The 25,032-nt window shown below is 36.4% G+C and overlaps 1 protein-coding gene across 7 annotated transcripts in view; it reads right to left on the reverse strand.

Moving 5' to 3' along the window:
* LOC126818347 (sodium/calcium exchanger 2) overlaps positions 1-24,311 on the reverse strand; it is a 54,228-nt gene extending 29,917 nt beyond the window's left edge. For 5 of the 7 annotated variants that reach the window (XM_050545707.2, XM_050545713.2, XM_050545708.2 and 2 more), the window contains exons 1-2: positions 23,956-24,311; positions 22,440-23,765 (exon numbers count right to left, since the gene is read on the reverse strand). The gene's annotated coding sequence lies outside the window, so the exon portion shown is untranslated. The remainder of the gene's footprint in view (positions 1-22,439; positions 23,766-23,955) is intronic. The other 2 variants (XM_050545715.2, XM_050545714.2) reach the window with 1 other exon arrangement.
* Between the last annotated feature and the right edge of the window lie 721 nt (positions 24,312-25,032).

Below are 25,032 nucleotides of genomic sequence, written 5' to 3' on the forward strand. Positions count from 1 at the left end.
TCTACTCAGGGCGACGCTCTTTAGAAAAAAAGAAAGTGTCTTCTAATACGTGGACGATCGATATGAAACTTATCATGCTCGCTCTTTGGCCAATTGCGCATCGATTAACGAACTTCAATTTTTAATATGACGTAACAAATCCAAGATGACTGGTTCCTGGTTGATAGTACAACACAACCTAACATTTATTTTGAAATAAAAGAGGGCAGAGCAAACTATTTCAACCGATGCAATGTCTTCAATGACACCCCCACTGCCCATGCGAAAATATACGTTTCCATTAAATTATTTATTCACCCAATAGGCGTGTAGGGGCCTATGTATTTTCTCAGGGCATTGGCCTAACCTATTAAATGGGCTACATTACTATCCAAACAGTTAGTGTAGGTCTCAAGTTTTTCTTTATTGTGTCGATATCTATTCAAGGATTGAAATCGGTGTCAATTATATCAGTTCAATAATGACTGCGCCCTTTGTCAAGTTAAAGAATCTCTATGTTTATTGTCATGTTTATAATAAAGTAAATTATTATTTATAATAAAATCTACCATGTCACATGATCTATATAATTCTCCGTGTATACCCTTTAGACAACTGTTTACATAACAGGCATCTCGATCATTATTCATTCCATTTAAAGGAGCTAAATCGCTAATATTTGGGATCTAGAAATTGACACAAATGGGTCGCAACGCATATAAAAATGTAATATGAATGTATATAAAATGGTGTAAATTCAATCCTTTCGGTGTTTACTCTAATTTCAAATCAGTTATGTTTGGTGAAATACGCCAGAAGTCTAAATCGAATGGCAATCTGTAGCATCTGGTTATTCCAGGCTACACCAATAGTATTTGCGCGTGCTCTCCAGATAAGGCCCCGAAATGACCTAGTTTGTGTCGAGTGGACGTTAAACCCGATCTCTCTCTCTCTCCAGATAAGAATATAGCATCACCGTTTGACATGACTTGTGGAATGTCTCTAGCCTCGTTCTTCGAATCCATTGTTACAAATGGCACTGAAACGCATTATGGTGCAAGACTCGTGTACCAATGGTAAAATGTTTTTTTTTGTCTGAAATATTGGATATCAGAAGCTCACCTTTTCCTGGTAAGATCCCAACATAAATGTTGATTTAAATGGACAAATACTTCGGTTTTCAATGGCTACTTAAAATTAAATCTAACCGACTGTAGAATTGTTTCTTTCAGATATATATAAGTTATTAATACCACTGGAGTTTGAGCTTGAAGGCAAAGCATATAAAGACCACGTGAAAATGCCAAAATTTAACCTCTGTCGATTTAAATACAAAACTGTGAATACAACGCACGACTACACATCTTTTAGAGATGTTTCGAAAAGAGTAGCATTCCCTGCCACGTGTAGCTGTGATTATTATTTTAGTACACATCCCACTGTCGCCACATCATTTACCGTGATCTTTATTATTTAAACAACCTTAACACACTCAACACCACTGTAGCAATTATATGCATAGCCTACATATAGAACACCAATCTGATTAAAATCAGCTGCCATTTTCCTTTCGTCCTTCATCATGATGTTGTTAAAACAGAGGGAAAAAAGAAACAAAACTGAGAATCAAAACCCACAAACAACAACCGTTATGTACTTTCTAGAGAGTGTAATTAATTAATAACTAAACAATACCCATTCTTTATATTGTATTACAATAACAAAACAGTGAGATGGCGTAATGAAAATATCAGCTTTCAAATTTGTCTTTAATAGGTCTCTGAGGATGTCTAAATAATGCTAGAAAGAATATATAGTAAGATAGCCACACAGCAGCATTATTTCAACTGCAGCATATCCGAAAGAAAAACTTGGATGTTGAGCAAATTTGATAAGGATATAGGATTGAAATAAAAATCTGTTAAAACCTATAGCCTCACGGCAAAGTAGGGATAACTCTTGAACTGAAGAGTGCGGATTATGAATATCGATGACCCCAATACTTCAAGCCAAATATGTAAAAGATCCATTAAATGAAATGTAATGGGGTTTACTTTCACTGTTCTGTTCCGACTTGGGTAAAGTGTACTATGAGGGAAATTTTGCCCGGACAGCGGCGTTACGGCCTACTCTTGTATCGAATTCCAACTGCCAGGGTATCTTTTACGTGCAAGCTAATTTGTACACGGGACCTCGGGTTTTCACCCCATTCGAACTACTATACGATGTCCCTTACCAGGCCCTCTATCCTGAACCACTGAAAATCTCGGACAATACAAATCAGAACAATATTTGTCAAGAACTACGGCCTCTATCGCGTTCACAAGGTCTCGGCAAAGGAGGATAATGTTCGCCCTCTTATGACCACAATGCGTCACACCAAATTTGAAAAGAATCCGTCAAAAACTCTAGCCTCTATCGCGGTCACAAGCCACTAGTTGGCGGACGTACCGACAGACCAAAGGACCGGGTTACGACATAATTATAAAAATGTGTAGATCTGGCCAGGAATAGCGTCTTGTCGTTCGGATGGAACACGTTGGTGTGCACGTGAAAGATCCCTGGATAGTTGGAATTCAATTGCAGAAAATAGGGCGTTAAACCCCAATCATCATTCATTCGTTATGGATTGTTTGGTAGTTGTCGTAACGATACCAGGGCTGGCTGAAAAGTTCTAAGCCTGAAAAGGATAGATCAATTGGACTGAAACAAACTTTTGTCAACAAGACTTACAATCATTCAATGAATCATAGACGTAAGAACTGCAACTGTAGTGTTATTATTGTCTTCGTACCAGACCATCATTTGAACTTATCCATTGGAATCACCAGAAATGAACAAAACTGGCTATTAGGCAGTCATCAAGTACCTGCAACTGAAAGGACTAACCCCAATACAAATACATGCCGACAAGGTCTCCACATTAGGGGATGATGCCCATTCCTTTTCCACGGTAAAGAAGTGGGCTGCGGAATTTAAGCGTGACAGGTAGAGCCTTGACGATGACACTCGCCCTGGAAGGCCATCACCAGCAAACATTCAAGAAAACATTACCCGGACGCATGACATGGTGATGGCTGATCGACGAGTGACCACTCGACATATTGCCAGTGTTGTGGACATTTCTCATGAGAGGGTTGAGCACATTATCGCCAACGAGTCAGGGATGACAAAAGTTTCTGCAAGATGGGTGCCAAAGCTCTTGGACGCTGATCAGAAATGTTCCAGATTACTGACGTCCCGTGACAATCTGTGGCTTCGAACTCATTGACGGTCGTCATTTTCCTAGTAATGGTGATGGCATAGCTGTTAATGACTTTTTTTTGGGTGACTAAAGAAAATTTCTTTCTGACTGGCATCTAGGCCTTGCAACATCGTTAGCAAGATTGTGTACACCTCAAAGGGAACCGTATAGAAAAATAAATGGAAACCAGCACTCGTATTTTTCTATCCAAATGTAATTGATTTTTGATCCATTTATCAAGAATTCTGTGAATTTCCCAAATTAAGTCTTTACTTTCCCGTATTAAACACCCATATTATTGAATACAATGATATATAAACGACCTTTAAGTCATCTATTCTATTTCTATTGTTAGGTAATACAATATAACGGCTACTTGAATGATGAAGTTTATGTCAGCTATAGACATATGTTGCCTTTCTTTTTACCTTCTCTGATGTTCGTCCTTCAATTGTACCTTGGCTCTAATCAAAATGTCCCTATACCCATCGTCGTGAAACCCAAACTATTCTTTACTGCCGAGAGTATTGAAAATAATTAATTTGTATCCCCACCCCCACTTGTACAAATGACCAGGTATTCCATTGGATTAAAAAGAACTAATCTTTACTGTCATAGCGCCCTTTGGGCTAGTAAAATATTAATATTTTAGTTCCATAAGGATGTAATTATGTTGAGCGAATGTTCAACCCAATTTCTGTCAGTCGAGAAGGGTTCCAACAAAATACGACCAGACACCAGGACGTTAGAAACACGTGTTGTGAAATAGTAATTGTTCTGTTCATCCGCACACCGATGTTTCTTCTCTTATAGAATAGAGAGGAAGAAAAACAACAATGCGTGGGTTACTGATGATGCCATACTTTGACCATACCGCTTGCAGGAACCATGGCTATATAATTCACCTGTTTCAGACACCCGATTACACGCTCTGCTAGAAAAGTAAATATCAGTTCTCCGTCTAAATCCTTTATACCGACATGTGTGTTTATTTACTAGCGTGAAAGACAGAAGTACCCACTATTTTCTTAACAGTTTTCGGTTATATAGATTCACATCAAAATAAACCAATCATTCAGAGCAATTAGAATTCTGAGCACAAAATATTTTACCATGCACCTAAATTCAGAGTTTCCACGTTCGCCCGGACATCCCTATCCGTTCATAGTTTGGTTCGGTACATTACTTTTTTTTAATTACAAACAAACATGCTAAGTTTCATGTCGATAGTGCCATGAACTGACATGTTTCGAAGAGCGTCGTTCAACTTCCAAAGAACAAGACGAACATGATGAGTTACGCTTGGGGACAATTTTCTGGTAAAAAATATGTACCATTATCAAACGCCCAAGGAACCGAGCAAAATCAACCCATGACACTTTACAGCAACGTTTCTAGATTTCTGTCAGGATTATCAATAAAAAAAAAGATATAAAATCCCCTGACAAGTGCACTGCATGTAAAAGCACATTTTTGGAAGGGGATACGTGCAAATACGACTAATTGCTCTACTTGTATCTTGTACAATGGCCATTTCAAAACAAAATCCGACACTACTTTTCAATACTTTTCTATTAAATAATATCCTACTGCAGTATTAATGAAAATCATAGTTACCAACTTTCTTGTCAGAATGAATATTATGTCTCAGTTGTAACAAAGACATTCCTGCTCTGGAGAATGATAGGTCGGTAACCTAAACTTGAGTAGCTCTTCGTAAAGAAACTATGGATTTTAAAAGAAAATAATCAAAGTTTGGCAAGAAAGAAATTAAATGGCTGTTTTTTTTTCTCTTACTTCTCGGGTTTCTCAAAAACATACCAGATTAGACAATTGATCAGTAAATCTGTAAAGCTTTTGCAGTACCGTACTGCGTTTTTCTGGAGTCGTAGTTAATTTTAACACTTGTAATACTATGGTCTCTGCAACCATATTATATCTTTCACTAATTATTGGGTTCACATTTTGTAGAGAAGTCATAAAAAGATTTATAATTTCGTAAACATAGCTGGTTCTATGTGAAAACAAAATATCACCAGATCACTTATGATAGGAAAATTACTATTGCATCATTTAGCTTAGTAACCAATCGTTATGATTAATTACGTCATATTTGACTAATTAGATAATTGAAAGCCGAAACCCAAGGGTAGAAAACCATCAGAACTCTGGGCGGTCATAGACAGCCTCTAGATTCTTAGAGAGCAGGATCATGTAGATTCGGGAGAGTCCGCCGAGATTCAAAAGACACCACCTGGATTGAGTAGACTCCATTGATTTGTAGGAGAGCCATGTGATGTAGTGTGTTCCGTCAGTAAACTCGATCTGCGAATTAGGGGGTGGAGAGAAAAACATGTTAATTTTAATGTAACCTAAATTTATAACCTATGTATACACTATGTAGAAACTAACCGTTGCATTGTTATTCCTGGTAGATAAACATATAACCAGAGACAATACTAGACGATCATAGGACTAATAAAATATGTAGCAGAGGATGTGGAGAGTTTTTGCCCTATTGGCTTTCCACATCTGACCAGCGACTTATAGCACTGCATAGTTCTAAACACTAACGGCGATAACTTAGATCAGTTTTTAAAATTTGTACTTTTAATAAACGAGTGTTCAAAACTGGCTAACGGTCACAATAATGGCCGGTATCGTAGGGCGAGTCGGCCAAAAGACTGAATTTGCAATAAAATATTCAAACATAACAAGCTAAGAATTAAAATAATTATATACGTAATAATATTTGCCAGGAAATATAAATAGTGCATAGGAAAGGTTTTAATTACATAGGGAATTTTTGAAATAACAAATTTGTCAAAGTAAAAGATAAAAGAAACTGCATAAATAGGACGCCATTATTTATCATTTCAATAGGGTTTTAAGAAGTAATATTATTATGCGCAATTTTGTCGATTTAAATTAATAGTAACAAATAGAATTGATTGACGTTTTATGTATCTCCCTAAATATTTGTCATCTGATAATAGAATATTTGACAAACAAAACAAGTTGTAGGATAACACAAATGCAATTTTGAGCTTTTAGCAAAATATTGTAACTATTATATTATTTGTGGCAAATCCATCTCGCTGAATAGCTATATCCTTCTTTTCATGGGAGTCAAGAAACTAATAAGCCGGAATCTGTAATTCATCTTCCGTATTGTCATAGGTTAGATGACCTATGTCCGGGACCCAATATCCATCACGGCCGTTTCTTGTATCTGCCATTTACTAATGAAAAGAGATAAATTAAATCAGGAGAGGATATCTAACGTCTCATCCCGTAAGTAAACACGTTGGCTTCATAAACTATAGTGCTACATACAGCACATTATGTGCCTTATCTTCTTGGATTAATGAGTTTAGACTTTCTGATCATGGTATGCTCCCAAATTTATACCAATGCCAATCACGTCAAGATGTAATGCCGTATCCCACGGACTTTCGTGAGTTCAAAATTTCTTGTTTGTGACAAAACCATTTTTCTTGTAGATCGAGATAAAACATTAATTTTTCAAAGCACACCAATCCACGTATATACATGTTAAAACAAAATAACATTTCGTGGTGTAAAATAGTCAGCTATTAGTATCCCACATTCATAACAGTACGAAGATAATCGTTAAATACAAAAAAAAGTAGCATTAAACATTTTTGGGAGAGTAATTTCTTCGATTTGATTGCGTGCGGTACACATATGGCTCAGTGCAATTTGATGCTAATTGATAAAGCCAGGGTGCAAAATACTAATTTACCAATATGTAAATTTAATTCCAAATCAATCTCATCAACTGTATGTCATTTTATGCACATGTTATATAATGGAAGTTAAGATTTGATTTGATTTAGACGAAAACACGCCTGGCAATTTAGCCAAGAAGAAAAATAGCAAAAGATATACTGTTTCTGATATATAACATATCGACCACACTGCCCTACAAAACTTTGGCATTTTCTGGAAGAGATAGTTACCTTACTTGATAAGAACACTCTCCACCATACCAGAATTACACATGCCTTATTGAATACCAAAGGTGAAAATTAAACACATTTAGCTGCACATGTTCTAGCATTATGCAAGGCATGCCTGTACCGAAAGAACCCAATTAATGATTCTGATATAAACATTCTACTTGTCATGTTAGTATTACTTGATAGTTTATCGTAAAATTAAGAAATACCCCTCCCCATATATCATATATATGAACATGTATGTACATTACTAAACAAAATTCGTGTTATATCTTCATATAAAATATTACTTCTTTCACGATACTGAAATCTATCACGTTTCAGAGAAATCAAGCTCCTTATATTCTTCGTATGTATAAATCTAATTATAATTCTAACAAAAATTTAAATATTGAAAAAATAATCAACCTAAAGGTGATTGATCGGCAACAGCACCGTCATCTCTTTTTGCAATTACCAAGTATCAGTCAATAAAGGAAACCGGACCTTACAAGTAGTCTCTTCCAACCTACGTATGTCTGAAATAATCTACGCCTAAGAAGCATGGATTTTATTTAGAGAGTTTTTCAGACAAGCGCGTCCAATCCCAGTAATTTATTTCTCATGGTAACGGATCGAAATTATCTTCTGGTAGTCGAAATAGCAAGTCAGAACTTGGGATTGAAAATGGTATTTATATGAACTATTATTCATGTTCAAAACTAGATAGAATGACTACTAATTTAAAACGTTAGATAATATAAAGTACCCTTTTAATATTAATGATTAGTAAATCAAAAAGGGCACAAATATCGTTAAAGGGAGTATATTGGCTTTATGAAAGGCAAAGCATTTAAATCCCGGGAATATTGTCTCTATTGGACAGACTAATATTCATAAGCCATTAATGCCAAGTCGCTGCTCTGTAGTATAATCAGCCTGAGCACATAAACCTTCAATGATTTAGTAATAAGACATATCAAACAGTCACAGTAAACAGTGATTAGTGTACAACAAAGAAGTGACGGATGTTGGAGACATTTCCAGATAGAAAGTCTGATTACAATTTTATAAGAAATCGCTGGCGCGTAATAAGCGGGAGACACAGCTCAATTAACGAAATAAATACATGTATAAGAGTAGATATAACGATGACGTAGAAATAAATTATATGAAAAATATACCAAAAATTGTTAAGCATTACCAATTTTCTGGATATAATAAAATGGCTTTGAGGTATATCTGAAATTTTAGGACAAATCGGTAGGAGCATGGACCTTATAATGTATTATAAGGTCCATGGTAGGAGAAATGATATTATAGGGTTTCCGATATCACCATGTCTTGAAATGTGTCACTGAACGGTGCAATGAAATCATATAATCAAGCCCCATACATCTAGAGTTAGGATCTAAAAGAAATGGCCGACACAGGTACTACGCAGTAACATTTTAACAACTTTAGAATAGCGTTGTATTTGTCTGAGATGGGATATAATCTATAGCCGGGGTTGTCCAATTTCTGACCCCGTACTTGTCCATTGCACTTTCGGTTTAATTGTGGCCGAACTATGTAAACATGGCGGGTTTCAAGGTCGAAACTAATACAACATTTTGGCCTTAGACTGATGAGGTTAGTAATTTAATGAGATGAGTTTTCCAGACTGAGGTCTACTTATTTACACAGATTCAGCTATTCTTCAGATAGTGATAGGCTATAGGTTAACAACAGGTATATACTGTTAAAAACTACCTAGCCAAATGGCATTATTTTCTTTGCTTGCCGTCTACCCTCAGAAAAAAATGCTAAGAACACGAGAGACTTGAACATTATTTAGAGTATTAACAGATGATATACACAGGAATCTGTTAACACAAAAGTAATATTCTATGTCTTAATTGCCGGTTAAAAATAGAAACAGGAAAAGTAATAGTAATCACAGATCAAAACGTCTGCCATTTTTACCTGTCGGAATTCAGGACTTATTCTCTATATGATGCCAGACAACATGTTACACTTAATCATTGGTGCAAATGAATATATAATGAACTGTATTTTGATTCACCTATATTTATTCACGTTTGTTACCGTACACATTAATGGAAATTGAGGGGAGGGGGGTGGATTTAATTTAATCAGGAAATCTTTCCGTTCAGAAAACTGTACATTAAATGTTGGTTAATTCTATACCATAGATATATTAAGAACCAGCACACCTATTAATTCAATATTAACAGCAAAGCAATTTCCTTTGAAAACTTGCCACAGGCAGCCATGTTAATGCTGGATGGTCAAGAAAGGAGTTTGCCAATCCAACTTCTCAGATAAACTCTTTAAATGCATTTTCACTTTGTAAAATAATATGTTTAAGATTTTTTGCAGCAAATTTAAAGTCTGTTAGTATTCATAAACCAAACAGTTCAGAGTTCAATAAACATACGTACAAATTGTATATATACTATTCAAAAAAGTAGAGGATATTTGATTTTTAAGTGTTATTAAAGTCACCTAATGAAACTGACGAAGAAACAAATGACAAAATGAAATGAAGTTCACATTCATCGATTTATTCCAAATGATCGTTAGACTAAGTAAGGCACAGACTGACCATTATAAGGGTAAAATGATACCCGGGGTCAAACAGCAAAGTTACCACAGCATCACAACCAAGTCAGTAACGGGTAAATCCTCCTCTGTTTGCCAAACAAGCATTGATCCGACGTGGCATACTCCTAATGAGACGTCTAAGGTCATTTTGGTCCAGATTGTCCCATTCCTGTTGCAACGCAGCAGCAAGTTCTTGGACATTGGCAGGACGTTGTTGACGTTGACGTAACCTCTGTCCAAGCATGTCCCAGACATGCTCGATGGGGGAGAGGTCGGGACTCAGTGCTGGCCAAGGTAATGTGGTGATGTTCTGTTGTTGGAGGTAACCTGTAACGATCCTGGCCCTGTGACATCTTGCGTTGTCATCCTGGAAGATGAAACGGCGGCCATGACGTCGTGCGAACGGCACAACATGGACTGCCAAGATGTTGTCCCGGTAGTACTGGCCTGTAACACGCCCTGCAACAACATGTAAAGCCGTTCTTCCAGCAACAGTGATGCCTCCCCACACCATAACAGAACCACCCCCAAATCGATCATGTCTGATGACGTTAACGTCTTGGAAGCGCTCGTTTCGACGACGCCACACCCTCCTACGTCTGTCCAAAAAATCAACAGTGAACCTTGACTCATCTGAAAACATCACATTGCTCCAGCGTCGATTATCCCAGTGTTGACGATCCCTACACCAACGACGTCTTGCCTGAATGTGATGATCTCTCAAACAAGGGATCACGCGAGGACGTCGGGCGCGAAGGTGACCCCTATGCAGTCGATTCCGAATCGTCTGGCCACTCACTCTCACACCAGTGTCTGTTTGAAGACGAGCGCTGATCTGATTTGCTGTGATGACACGATTTCTCAAGGCCAAGGTACGGATAAATCGATCCTGGGCTTGAGTTGTCGCCCTTGGTCGACCTGAGCGTGGTCTGTCCTGTACAGATTGTGTATCACGGTATCTGGACCATAGCCTGCTTATGACAAACTGAGAAACATTCATCGTCCGCGCCACAACCGCCTGTGTTGTGCCGATCTGTAGCATGCCAAGGGCACGTAACCTTTCATTTTGGGTAAGCCGACGCATATCAAAATTTGTTTTCTGGTCACTAAAACAATTAAACTGATGTTTCCACCCTGGAATTCAATGCCACAATGACTGTAACATTCAAAGTCAGAGTCGTGCAAATCTTGGGTTGGACCCCCATGATGATCCCAAGCATCACCTGCATTCCATGCGGTAGCTATTGGTGCGTTTGGGCGTCACGTGTAACTGGAAATGTTTCTTCTGTTAGGTTCTATAGTGACTTTTTTCGTAGTCATTTGCATATTTTAGTATTATGCCCCCAAAATCAAATATCCCCTACTTTTTTTGAATAGTATATCTGAATAATTGCTGTTTGATCTTTATGGGAAAGCTGATCATATGGAGCTGAATCAAGATGAATAATCCGATAATCGGCGTTTAGCCCGAACAATTGTCGTTGTTGTTCGCAGGTCTTATATAATCGTCCGGTTCCATCGGAGGTGATGTCGCCACGCCAACAAGCAATGGCCAATCACACAGAAAGAAGAAAACGCTCGTGTCTTTTAGTCTATAATGATATAATATTATACAGTTGACATATTAGATAGCTTAGTACTTAAGCAGTTAGATAAAATGTATTTCGAATTTGGACCTCATTAACTTTAAAAAGGAAAGGTGAACTACGTTATATTATAAAGATTAGAAGTTGGTACAAAAAAAGAACAGTGTACTTCAAGAATTCCACTTACCTTGAACCACTTATTAATTAAACCAAAATCCAATTCGATTTGATCGTGTCGCGAATTGTGATAATCGAACTTATGCATTTCTTCAAAATATTAGTATTCTGGTCAATTTACCACGAGAAGTTGATCATATCAAACAGTAGAGTTAAAACCGAACCACGTTGAATTTCACACGAAACCCACGTCTAACTTTAGAAGTGTGTTACAAAAAGAAGCAAGAATCAGTAGATTAAAGGCTAAAAATAACTCGTAGTAACTCACTTAAAACGCATGGGTAGACAGTGAGCAAAAATAACACCAAGTAGAGTTTGTTCCTCACTAATGTACACCAGGTTTGTTTACATATTCTATATCTATATTTGTCTCTTAAAACAAAACTCTGGGTAATGACGTCCAAAGCAAGGGTACTATACACTATACCCAATGTATACCATCTGTTCAATGAGAAAATAATATATCGCTTTCCTTTTGTATTCTGGCTCTGCAGTCTCTTAACCTTTAGTCCTAGAACAGCGATTTTGGAGCGTCGTGGAGTAAATGGGTGTGAACTCAATAAATGTACACACAAGTACACAGAAACACCCAACTGAACCGACTGGGATACTGAAGACGTGCGGGGCCATAGTGTTCTATGGGTCAGATCTAAATATTAAGGCCATCTGCAGATTTTGTCAAGGTCACGAGATGGTAACAGGGCTAGGGCACGTGATTGTTGCCGAGGATTGTGGGTTAGGGTTAAGATAAGGGTTAGGGCTATGAGTGAAATGTTGAACCTACAGCGGCGCTACGAACTACTCTTACATCGAATTACAACTGTCAAGGGTTCTTTTACGTGCATGTCAACATGCACACGGGACCTTGGTTTTTTCCCCAATCAGAATGTCTAGACACTGTCCTTGAGGACGATATTAGCACTGTTATTGTTTACAAGTACAACACTAAGGCAAAATTACAACTTTACTGCATCAAAGTTAAATAATATAACATTGTCAGGCAACAAACATATCCCTACCATTGATGAGCGAAGAATTTAACAGATTTGAAAAAAGTGCCAATAACTGTTACCCGTAGAGCTTTTCATATCTTTGGCGAAAACTCGTGTAAAATCGAAGCATAGTTCTGAATTTTGATAGGGTGCTTCTTGATGACTGGTTCTACAATCCTAACAAGTTCGCCAGGAAAACTTTAAAACATTTTTCGTGTATAGTACTTAAAAGGTTGAAATAAGAGAAACAGTAATGCCGCGACTCCGAATTTCATTAAGGGTTATTTGTAGAAAAATCCCAGCTTTAAGTTTAGTTTGAAAATCTCTAAATATTTGACGTGTAGAATATTACTTGATTTCCGCGACAGTAGCTCTGCGACAAAAATTTGTTACATGTTTGTCAAGTTCGAAGGGGGTTTCCCTCAGGACCGGGGGTGGACTGGGTCCCGGACCGCCTCCCCAAGGGCGCTGAGGGGTCAAGGATCCATCAGCATAAAATTCATCTTCGAACCTACTGAAAAATATAATGGTCTAAACAATTTCTTTTTGTCAACTCCTAGCAAATTTCAAATTAAAAAGCATGGACAATGGCAATCAAATAATGTATCTTTTCTTTTTAAGCCAATGTGTTTCTTTTAGATGGTATTTTATCTATTATCAGTTTATCTAGGCGAGTTGGATGGCCGAATGGTTAGCACGTGCGCGCTGTATCACAGGGTTTGTCATTGTCATTGAGTCAACTGGCGTGGTTTCGATTCCCCAGTTGTACGTGGCAAGGAGTAGTGTCGCCTGTCCAACCTCGTGGGGTTTCTCCGGTTCCTCCGGTTTCCTCCCACTGCTAAAGACCCCTACGCGCAAGCGAATTATTGAAATAAAATTGAATCATATGTTAGTCCCGAAATGACCAAGTTTGTGTCGAGTGGAGTTAAACCCCCTCTCTCTCTTCTCTCTCTCTATCAGTTTATCTAGATAAGATTAAATTGGTTAACTGATATAATACACTCTAACACATTATTATACCCATGTACAAGAACGAACCAGGGAGAAAAAAACAATATAATTCTGAATAAAATTAGATGACTTATCTCAAGGGCTTTATTTCAAATTAAATGTGGCAAATGCTATATAAAAAATCGGAATCAAATTGTTTCGCTGACAGAAGCTTCCCGCGCATTGCTATTGTTAGTGCATTTTAGATTGCATTTAATGGTTGTTAGCAAAATAATTGTAAAGGTCAATTATGGCCTCCATCATATGGACATAAAGGCCCACTTTTCAGAATATGGGTATCTTATGGTATGGTGCGTATGTTTTAGGCTAGGTTGTCCATAATATGTTGATATATTTTTTCTTCTTGTGGAGTTAACTCGACTGTGCCTGGATTTAAAGTTTCCGTGTGAGTTCTTGACCTATGGTTCGATAGGGTTAGGAAAAGGGTCTTGTAAACTGACTCTATAACAAAAGCCCCGCATTGGCCTTTATGTCCCCATGACACACACTAATAGGTATTTTTCTTAATATTTTAGGATTTTACTAAACATTTTATTATAATACAGTTGCTAGTTAAATAAAGATGCAATATTCAATAGTTAAATCGATATATTCCTGGCTTCAAATGTTATATAAATTATTATTTAGATATTTATTCACATGTCAACTCTCTGGGCCATCGGATGGTCGTGATATTGAATGGATTAGACCATCAGGGCCATATGATTGGTTAACGTTAAAATGGACGTTACTCAATAAAATGACTCTATTCGTTTGTTATCATGGTAGTGGTACTTGTCAAAGTTTACTTCGAAACTCATAACTTCGCTCAGAATAAAGTAATTTGACTGAAGTTTTTAATATACATTATCTAAATCTTACATAATGCACCTTTAAACACTATATAACGTATACTAGTAATTATGTGGGCTTAATATCATTCTGTGGTACACGTTTGATTCGACCAGGTTTCAGTCATAAAGTTTATAATTCATGTAATTTCTAGGATTATATATAACATGAGCGTGAACATGGTTTGGTTATCTCTAATTATAAACATTTCCCGGTGCTCAGTAAAGTCATCTTCCGCTGCATAGATAACACCAATCATGACGAACAAACGATTCCTTTCAACGACCAGAAACGCCCAAAACTGTATTATGATCAAACTTTTGATTTGAATGAAAAAGAACTCGTCTAAGAAGACTTGTGTTGCGTTAGAAAAAACCCAAAAGAATTTGAACCAGATACATGATAGGAGATTCGATAACGAGTTGGCAGTTCCCACTATAATAGTTAAAAACTAGATAATGTAAAGGCAACTTGCTGAAAATTTCATTCAAATTGACCCACCATGAACCGAGAACTAAGCTGTTGAAATTTCCGGCTAGCCTTGGTCATCACTACTAAAGTCAGTACGATAAACAGCATAGTCTCGATTATCCATTTAATCGTTAAATCGTGAAGGAAAGTTATGCAGTAAATCGGCTCATAATCCTCTAGAGATCGCGGGCTAGCGATGCCATCTAGAGTTGATTATGGTCTGGATAGGTTAATTAATGTCTAATTAATAATTCAGATAACATTTCAGGCCAAAAGAAAGACCTGCAATAGAAGGATTTAGCTCTTGCATAATGTATGTTTAAGGAAATTAAAAGACCAATGGCTCCAGTAGATATATTTCATATCGTCAACTTTGGCATGATAACAAATATTTTGATGAGTGTAATAAATCGTAACTTGAAACATGTCTCATCAGAATGGTCAATAAAGCCAGTAGTACTTTCTAATATAACATCCCACCACTTCTCCCTATTGAATCAAAATTACTAGAGATCTCCATACTTTCATCCCCATTTGATACCTATCTATCGTCGCTTATAACACTCAATACAAGCTACTACCCACAGTTATATTTTGAGCCTATAAATATTCATGCATATTCCCCCTCACTCCACCACCCTCTTCAAGTGAAGGTCAATAATAAAAGGATAATTTTATATTATATTGCAGATCAGTCACTACTGCTTTTATATTTTGGATTAGATCAAATTTGGGTTATGCATTGTGTCAAAGTAAAACCTTTGGGGAACACCGTAAACCACAGCCCATTGCAAGGTCTTTTATTAGTTATCTCCTCGAACGTCAGTCCCAAATCAGTAGTGACGTGGGACAGGTTTACAATAAATGTAAGCTTTGACCTTTAATACAAAGGTTTTTGATTACAGATCTAAATATTACTATTGAACGTACATAAATAACTTTTCCCAAGCACAATACCACCTTTATCGGCATACAAGAACATTAAATACTTATTTAATCTGTGTATAGATATCATATATATTAATATAAATGTTTGTATATAGCGATAACAGATAAGTAAAAATTAATAACCATATATATGTCATTATTAATTTATACGGCCTATTATTACAAATTTGTTTTGGTTATCATATTATATAACGACGATATTTACTTTAGAAACAAGTGCTTATAGGATAGACTTTGAACGTCTTATGTATGCTTCAGTTATGCTTTAAAATTACTAGATCGCCAATTTGGGTCCAAAATAAATTTATAGGAATTTATAGGACTTTATATGTTGATTTAATCAATCTTCTATAGAAAAAGGCAGTGATGAGATATAACCAATTTTGTCTTCCACTGTCAACAAAATGTGCAAAAAAATGAAATTGAAAATTGTTAATAAGTCGACGTACGCATTATGCAATGAGACGTCGTACAGCAGAATGTTCTCGTTGTTGGGCTTTGCTCCTGTTTGCTTACTACATTTATTTATTTTTTTTTTTTAGCGTTTTCCGTTATTCTATCCAGATTATCGCCCTTTTGTTAAAATTGTTTGGCGTTCTGGCTCATGACGTCAACTTGCAGACTATCACCATTGAAGAGACGACAAATATCAAGATCGGTCACATTATTCCTGTTACGTCTATTTGATAAATCATCATTTTTTCTTTTTTTTTCTTTTTGTTTCTTTTTTTTTGGAGTGAAGCCTGTACTATTACAGGCCCGGGACTGTACAATGCATAGGACGTTTACGGCTGCCCCCCCCCCCCGATCCACTCACTTGATTTGATATTTGTTTATATTTTGCAATAATGCAATGTCTATATTCTGTCTTGTCCGCAGGTTTATCTTGTAGCGTTTTTTTTTTGTTTTTTGTTTCCTCCTGTACTTACTACTGTACTTACTAATAGATTTGACCGTATAGAACTGGCCTCATCAAACAAATACAACAATTTATTTTTACCTAATTCACAGAGGTTTAGCCCCTAACTACTTCGGCAAAGGACTGGACTGTCTATCAGATCAGACTATAAACTAAATCTATTTATAATTTTTCGTATTTTTATTAAGTTATTAAGGGAAATGGGACACATCTTCTTTTAACGTCATAACATTAAATTCTGCTCTTGCAATTTTCATTCCACACACTTCTGGGCTATACGCCGACTTTCTGTAATAATTCAATGAAGAACATTGTTAGAGTTGATATATAACACTCATATCATCTAATTACTCCATATGTTATACAGGTAAATGCCACATGAAACGAAAAACAGTAATTGAGGCTAAGTTTTAATGCATGTGCTTAACTTCAGCACGAGTGGAAACTAAATTCAAATTACATGTACAAAGATACAACGGCTGTTCCTGTTGCCAGAATCAATCTAATACAGTTTGTATTACTGCAGGAAAAAATAGCATGTGCCAAGTCTTAGCGATTAAAATGCTCATGGTCGATAGAAGAGCATAGAATAGAAAAAAAATAAGGCCATTCTTTATAGTAAGCTGCACTTATCTCTAGTGGGAACTAATACAATTAAAAGTTATGTCATGGTACATTTGTCAAATTAAAAGAACTTGTGTAATGAACATTACTCAGGTTAATCTTAAATCATGTAAAAGAGATAACATGAAGTACACTTTATAAAGGAGACTTCTTAACCATTAGTTTTGCAAACGCATGAGAATTTCTAAAACACCATCGTCTCGACATTATATAGTTATATATTTAATAGTCTATTTCATGCACTCCCTGACACAGCACCGAAGAAACTACAAAGAATTCAAAATTCTGCAGCCCGCCTTGTGACACGGACACGTCTCCGTGAACATATCACCCCCGTTCTTCGAGACGTACATTGGCTTCCCATTGTACAAAGATGTCGCTTTAAAACTTTAACCTTCCGCTCCTGTGTATTTAAAAGAACTTATTTGTATCAAAACACCGAAAAGTTTAACAAGATCATCAGAAGCTGTCAGACTCAACTTGCCAACTGTGAAGTACAACAGAATTACCTGTTACAATTAGAAATATTGAAAAATATGAGTCCTTTAAATCATCGTCAAAAACGTGTTTATTTAAAGAGTTTACTATCAATTTAAATTTTTAGCAATGTTAGAATAATTTACTTCAACTTCTACCCACAACATTGTAAAGGGCGTTGAGATATTATTTGTATATTGTAATGCGCTGTATAAGAATAAATTAAATATATAATTATATATATATTAAATACAGTTGGTACAATTGAAAGTAGTCCAAGTAATGAAATTGTGTTGATGTTTTTGTGTTTAACGTAATCTATTAATCGCATGTTGATAACGAAAGAAAGATTTATATCTGCTACCCATAATTATTGTCGAAACCACGAGAATTTAATTTAACATTTTATTCTACTAACTACATGTAAATGTCAGTTTAGAAAGAAGTTCCAAACAAGCAGGGTATGCATAAGCCGTTAAATACAACAGTAAAACAAATATTGATCAGCTCCTCGAATGAAAAGTAGTATGATTAGTTATCGCACACTACACTACTTACAGAGAAATTGAGAGATACTTTTGACCTGCATTTGATAATCTCGGGCAGACAGGATACTGACAGATTCACAGCATAGTATGTTATAAGATATGGAGTTTTATTTTAAAAGTGTGAATTTCTACAGTAATTGTACAAAATTCGAAACAATTCTTCTATGTCAGCTTTACACCGCATATGCTACACCGATGAAGTAACCAGCTTGCGAACACGCACAAGAGAAATACGATTTGTAGTATTACGGCATTCGCAGATTGGATTATCTGATGATTTATCCATTTACATTAATATTTATTTAGATTATCTAATCTTATATAAAATCCGTGGCAACGAGTTCAGACATTAATATTAGATATGCAATAAATCTAGACATACTTGTATATCGGTAGTTTTGATTAAATTGATAACATGGATCATTTTAATTCGATTTAAGGTTAGAGTAGTAAAGGCCACGGTGGTTTTGTTAAATTAAGAAAAACTGGGTTTTGTAATGTATTCAATAGAGTTCTTTGTCCACAGATCCGATGTAGACGATTTAAAGACAACCCCCACCCCGGAAGCCGGGGAGGGAGCAGGTTTGGGTTTCAAAAAAGCTTGCAACAACCATAAATAAAAAACATAATTTAACAACTCGATTCTCCCGACATATATATATCGCTATATATTAATTTAGATTATTATCAATAAAATACAGTCCGCGTTCTATATATAACACTGTACAATATAATTAATGATAGATTTAATATAGCTTATAGATTATACTATAACAAAAAGTATATCTTTATTAAGATTATCATATAACAGGATTGGTCAAGCCCGACATGGTTAATTCATCAAAGATTTGATAGTTGATCTACCGTGAAGGACAGATCTTGAAAGGTCAACTGTACATTTAATATTGACGACTTTTTATCGATAGTTTTTTTTTTAATACGTTCGGATCTAGATCAACTATTTTGTTCCTAGTTTCTAGCGAGCTTCGTCAATTTGCGATACTTAGTGGTTTAATTTAATGTGGTTTACCGTCCTTCAGTACAAACCAGGTTATTTCGGGACTAACATATGGTACAATTTTATTTCATTAATTCGGTTGCGAGAAGGGGTCTTTAGCAGTGGAAGGATTCCGGGGGTCATTGAGAAAACCTCACAAGGAGAGACAGGCGACCGTTATACCCCTTGTGACGTAGAAGTATGAGATCGAAACCTCGCCACTTGACTAAATGACAGACCTTATGATCTACAGCGCACGCGTTAGACCATTTGGCCACCAATCCTCCCGTATGGTGGTGCTAGGACCACAAGGTACAAACAAATCAATGCCATCAACCGCCTATATATGTGCATAAGTGCATAATCTCACCCAAGGAGAAAATATTTCTCCTGTCAACTAAAATGAAAATGAAGAATATTCAGTACAACAATTCAAAACTTAAACTTGATCATATGACCTGTATATATATATATCAAATACAGATCATACACATAATAGGGAATCATAACCTACGAATTAAACGTTTACGAATCATTTTATAAGTCGAACTGTATACTAGATTCTATAATTCTAAGAGGAGAGACTTGAATACTTAATCAACCATAAACAGATTGGCTTATATGTGATCATAAATCGTAATCCATTCATTTATTCACAAATCTATTCGCATACTTCACATACATTGGTGTTTCGTGCGCCTAGGAACTGGAAATGAAATGAAATGGGGTTTAACGTCCCATTGTTCTGCTCGACCGGGCTAATGAAGATGGCTAAGGAACTGGGCTCTCGTGACTGTTCGGGACACAGAAATTTCATTCCTTTTTGTTTGCGCACACTACATAAATAATCTGCCACTTCCTTACCGGATGGTTTGGTTTATACCATGGTAACGGATTAAAATTACACCTGGTCAAGACACGGAATCGGTGTAAAGGCTAGAATAGAGGTCAGATCTGAACTCTTCCAAAAAATTATTGTGTAAATGAACAAAGAAACAAAAGTGCAGTTCCAGATAACCTTCTCAGCTGGAAACACAGCAGGGATCGAAAGTCGGTTATTGTAGGGTTGGAGCCATATCCACCTTGTTCCAAAACAAAGCAAGCAATGAGAATGATAAGTTATAAAATATAATTTTGTACCCTTTTCTTTGTGATTGTAAACATTTTATTTTTAATTTCAAGCATCTCTGGACCTTTCATTACCGAAGAATTCATTTTTCTTTACAAAACCTATATATATTACTCCATCTCTAATGAAATCTGTAGATAAAAAGAATGTGTACACACGGTAGCATTCTTCTCTGAGTAAGTAGCGTATAGCGTTGACGGTGGTTTTCTGAGAATGGGCAGCCACGGTGATTCAGTGAGTAAGGTGCGGGTTCACTGGGCTGGACGTCTCGGTTGACAAAGGTCCTCCGGATTTTCCATCGCGGTTTCCCCTTATCAGTGATGCAGGACGGAGGGCCTGACAAGGACAGCTGTCTAGTTGTTCCAATGGGAAGAAACACCGAGGTCCCGCGTACACTTTGGCGTGCACGTAAAAGAACCATTGACACAAGAGTAGGCCGCAGTGCTACTGTCCGGACAAATTTCCCTAATAGTACACTGTATGGCGTATGCCCGTCTTCATTAGCCCAGTCGGTGCAGAAAAGTAGTACGTCGTTAAACCCCATTTCATTTCGTTTCTGAGAATAAAAATGGTACATCCCTGGAAATGCAAACGAGATCATCATTCCGTGAATATCTTTTTATAATAGGTATTTTCTTTGGAATGTAACAAATAGTCCTACTCTCGAAAGAACCCAGCTTGAAGCTAAATGCCCATATTATAAATACACTGCAATGAGGGTACAATCTATTTTCTACATTATTATGTCTATTTTCAAGCAGTGCTTGGTAAAGTCACAATACTTAAAACAGTGTTTAGGCTATTGGTATGTTTGTGTACATCAAGGACAATCGGATGTCAACAATCTGATATCAACATGATTGGGTTAAACGGTACTTTAAAGAGACAAATCATGCATAATGCTTATAGTACAAGCGACAACAATATCGAATATAGTATTGGTGATCAGGCCAACATGGTAATTTATTCTGTTTCGACCTCAAAACGTAACTATACAAGCTACGAAAATTACTAATATTAGTTGAAGTCGGTGTATGTTTACTAATGACTGGCAGATTTGTCTCAGATTTTGTATACAAACTATTTTGACCGTCCCGAAGTAAATAAATTGAAATGAAATGAAATGAAATGGGGTTTAACGTCCTACTGTTCTGCTCCTATACTGGGCTAATGAAGACAGGCATACGCCATACAGTGTGCTATGAGGGAAATTTTGCCCGGGCAGTGGCACTATCGCCTACTCTTAAATCGAATTCCAACTGCCCAGGTACTTTTACGTGCATTCCAATGTATATCCGGGACCTCGGTTTTTCGTCTCATCCGAATGACTAGACAGCTGTCCTTGTCATGCCCTCCGTTCTGCACCACTGACAAGGGGAAACCACGTCGAAAAATACAGATGAACTTTCTCGGCCAATGCAGGGATCGAACACCCGACCTTCAGGCTAGCGAGCCAGCGTCTTAACCACCTAGCCACCGTGGCTCCCCCGAAGTAAATAAGTCCGGTGAAATTTTTGAAGACCTTTAAAGTAGCAGCTGTGTAAAGCTTCTTTAAGATTTCAGTGGGTCTATAAAGTAAATTCGAACTATCGATAAAACATATCAGAACGAAAATTCTAAAAAAAAAAATGGATTAACGTCTTGTATAATCCATTAATCATATTATTTAACTTTCTGAAAGATGTGAGATCATAATGATCCAATTAAAAATCTAATCAGCGATTCATTATTCCCGTATTACATGTATTCATGTAAAACATCCTCATTATATTATATATAATAAGCCAAACAAATCAATGTTTTCTATATAATGATGGTGATTAGGTCTTCATTAGATCGATATATCACGCATACATGTACACTCTTTTACATGGGATTAATCACCCATGTGAATCTTTGAAATCAGTGCATCTACAACAAAATTAAACGAAACTCACCTCAAGGAACTCGATTAAGATATCCAGCACGAAAAAAGTTATCCACACTTTAATGCGCGTAATTCTATTCGTTGATGAAAGAAGAAATCTATGACCTATGTGAAGAGCGGTCTACTTTCCAACAAGTATCAAGCTGATGCTCTTGTAGAGATATCTTAGAAGTTCGGCCAGCTCCGCGATGTCCTATTAATCTTTATCATTTGATGGCACTTCCAGATATAAAATATCCTTAAAGACCTTTCTTGATTACTTTTCCTCTCGCACAGACAATTCGTTATATTGTTTCGCGGTTAGTTGACAAGGTCTTATGCTATCTATAACTTACATAATAATCTATCAACTGCTGTACGGGCTTACCAGGATACCTTTCAATTGATAACACCCTCTGAAGTTATACTATCTGTATACCACTCGTGACCATATAAATACTTAATGACAATAACCCAAATTTCAGTCAACTGTCCTCTTTTGCTGTGTGAATTAGAATTATTGGATTCGGTTTTCCAATTCCAATGTAGAAAATATACAATTTGATTTTGGCACAGTTCCACAATTGCTTGTTACTCTTGGCATTGAACTGGAATCAAATCTTCTAACAATAAGATATCCGAATATTGATTAGAAAAGCGAAAAACGTGTCACTTTGTCACCAATAAGATCTAGTTTTCTCCCACAAAATATGATTAATATATCCAATTGGCTTTTACAGGTTAGAAACACACTTTGGTCGTGACGATTGCCAATTTGGGGTTATCGTATTATCGCCGTTACCGCTGTCACTCAATATAAAAACCCCTGTCTTTCAAAATAAAATCTTGACTTATGGTGGTCGGAAGAGTAAGTATGTTTGTTTCACACTCGACGTGCGATATACGTAAAGATCCCTAAACGCTTAATCGATACAGGCAGTAAATTTTAGACCCGTCTTGAATGTGCACTCACATTTACACAGTAGGTTGGTTCTGTCTATTACAAGACGAATTCAATTGTCCAGAGTCCATCAGAAACGGGCAACGACCATTAAACGAATTGTTTCAACACGTTTAGCGGAATTCACTTTGAGAGAATGTTGTCTGTTGCTAAAGACCTTTCGGATCACCTCTAATCCTTGTCTAGAGAATGGACGCTAATATGGGCTAATTCGACATAGATTAGTCGACTGCAGAAAAACGTTCTGTTTTTTTACTTAAAAATAATCTAATCTGTTAAGCCGTCTTATGGACAACTTTAAACATTCACCGCTCTTAATTTATTTATTAATGTTCAATAAAGACGTGTTTCTTCTCTTCTGTCTCCCACTAATACCAGAAGCTAATCTTCATAGCCCTTGAAAGAAAGAAAAAAAAATCTATGTAATAAAATAATATATTTCCTGTAATCAGTGTGAAAGTTTACACTAGAAAGCACACAAGAGAGAGATAATGTTATTTAATTGAGAAAACAAAAGCCAATGAAAATAACTGAAACTCAAATTATCCACTAAACTTGTGTTTCGTTAGAAAACTTAAGAACTTACGTTTCTTTTAACAATTCACATCTTAAGACACGTGAATACCACACATTCTGTTTACCGAGAAGACTTCTATGTTTGTTTATTCCAATTTTTGCCAGAACCCGTAAAGGCAAGGCTCTGGCGTCTGAAGCTTAAACTGGACTCGTGTAATTACTTAGTCCAGCTCGCTATCATGAAGAGCAGACGACGTTTTGCTATATATAACAACCAATACCAGTCGGTAGTTCCGTATCATCAAAAACAGAGATCCGCGCGCTACGAGTATTACTTTGATATATTATGGTTAAAATTCTATTGAGTTGCACACGGGTTTCGATCATACATAACTACCTTCAACCCGTGCTGTGAAGGGCCAACTGTGAGACCTCGTTTCCTCGACGAATAATAATGTACTTAACTGCCTGACAACACAAACCCTATGTAATGAACGATATAACAATAATAATCAGCCGACAATGAGAGTAATACCTTATACATTAAGGTTTTCAAATTTGAGAATTTGTCTTAATAAAAGCCAAGAAGATTTAATAAAAAGTCGAATATTACAATGGACCTATTCTTATACTAGGTGTGTAGACCTTTATATGCAAGTGAAAGTAATAAAAACTCTTTAATTCAAAACCCATAGATGTAAGTAGTAAGATAGATCTATATATCACGTGATAGCCATCTTGAAGGCAGAAATACAATACCTCGCAGTGTATTTTTATACTGAGGTACACATAGTATTAGAATCGGGGTGGGTATGCAGAAAAGTATAAGGCACACAAAATGATTGACCCTCGACATATGGCTACACGCTTCAGGTGAGATGTGACGTCAGAGTGTAATGTTATATTTTGGCAGTAGTCGTGGTTGTTGTTTTTTTCTACCACACAAAACCCGAAGCAAGAATAAAGTTAATTCAAACCCAAACCCTCTACAAAGGGATTACATAGCTTTTGTTTGTCGAAGTCTTCATATCGAACTATATGGATCTTTAAATACACACCGTCCATGGATTTAAAGCGCACTATGTCTATGAGTGAATTAGCCATTGTTACATGTATTACGTTAAAAACCAGCGTATTACCCTTGTTA

Source organism: Patella vulgata, chromosome 4, assembly GCF_932274485.2.
Source record: "Patella vulgata chromosome 4, xgPatVulg1.2, whole genome shotgun sequence".
NCBI lineage: Eukaryota > Metazoa > Mollusca > Gastropoda > Patellidae > Patella > Patella vulgata.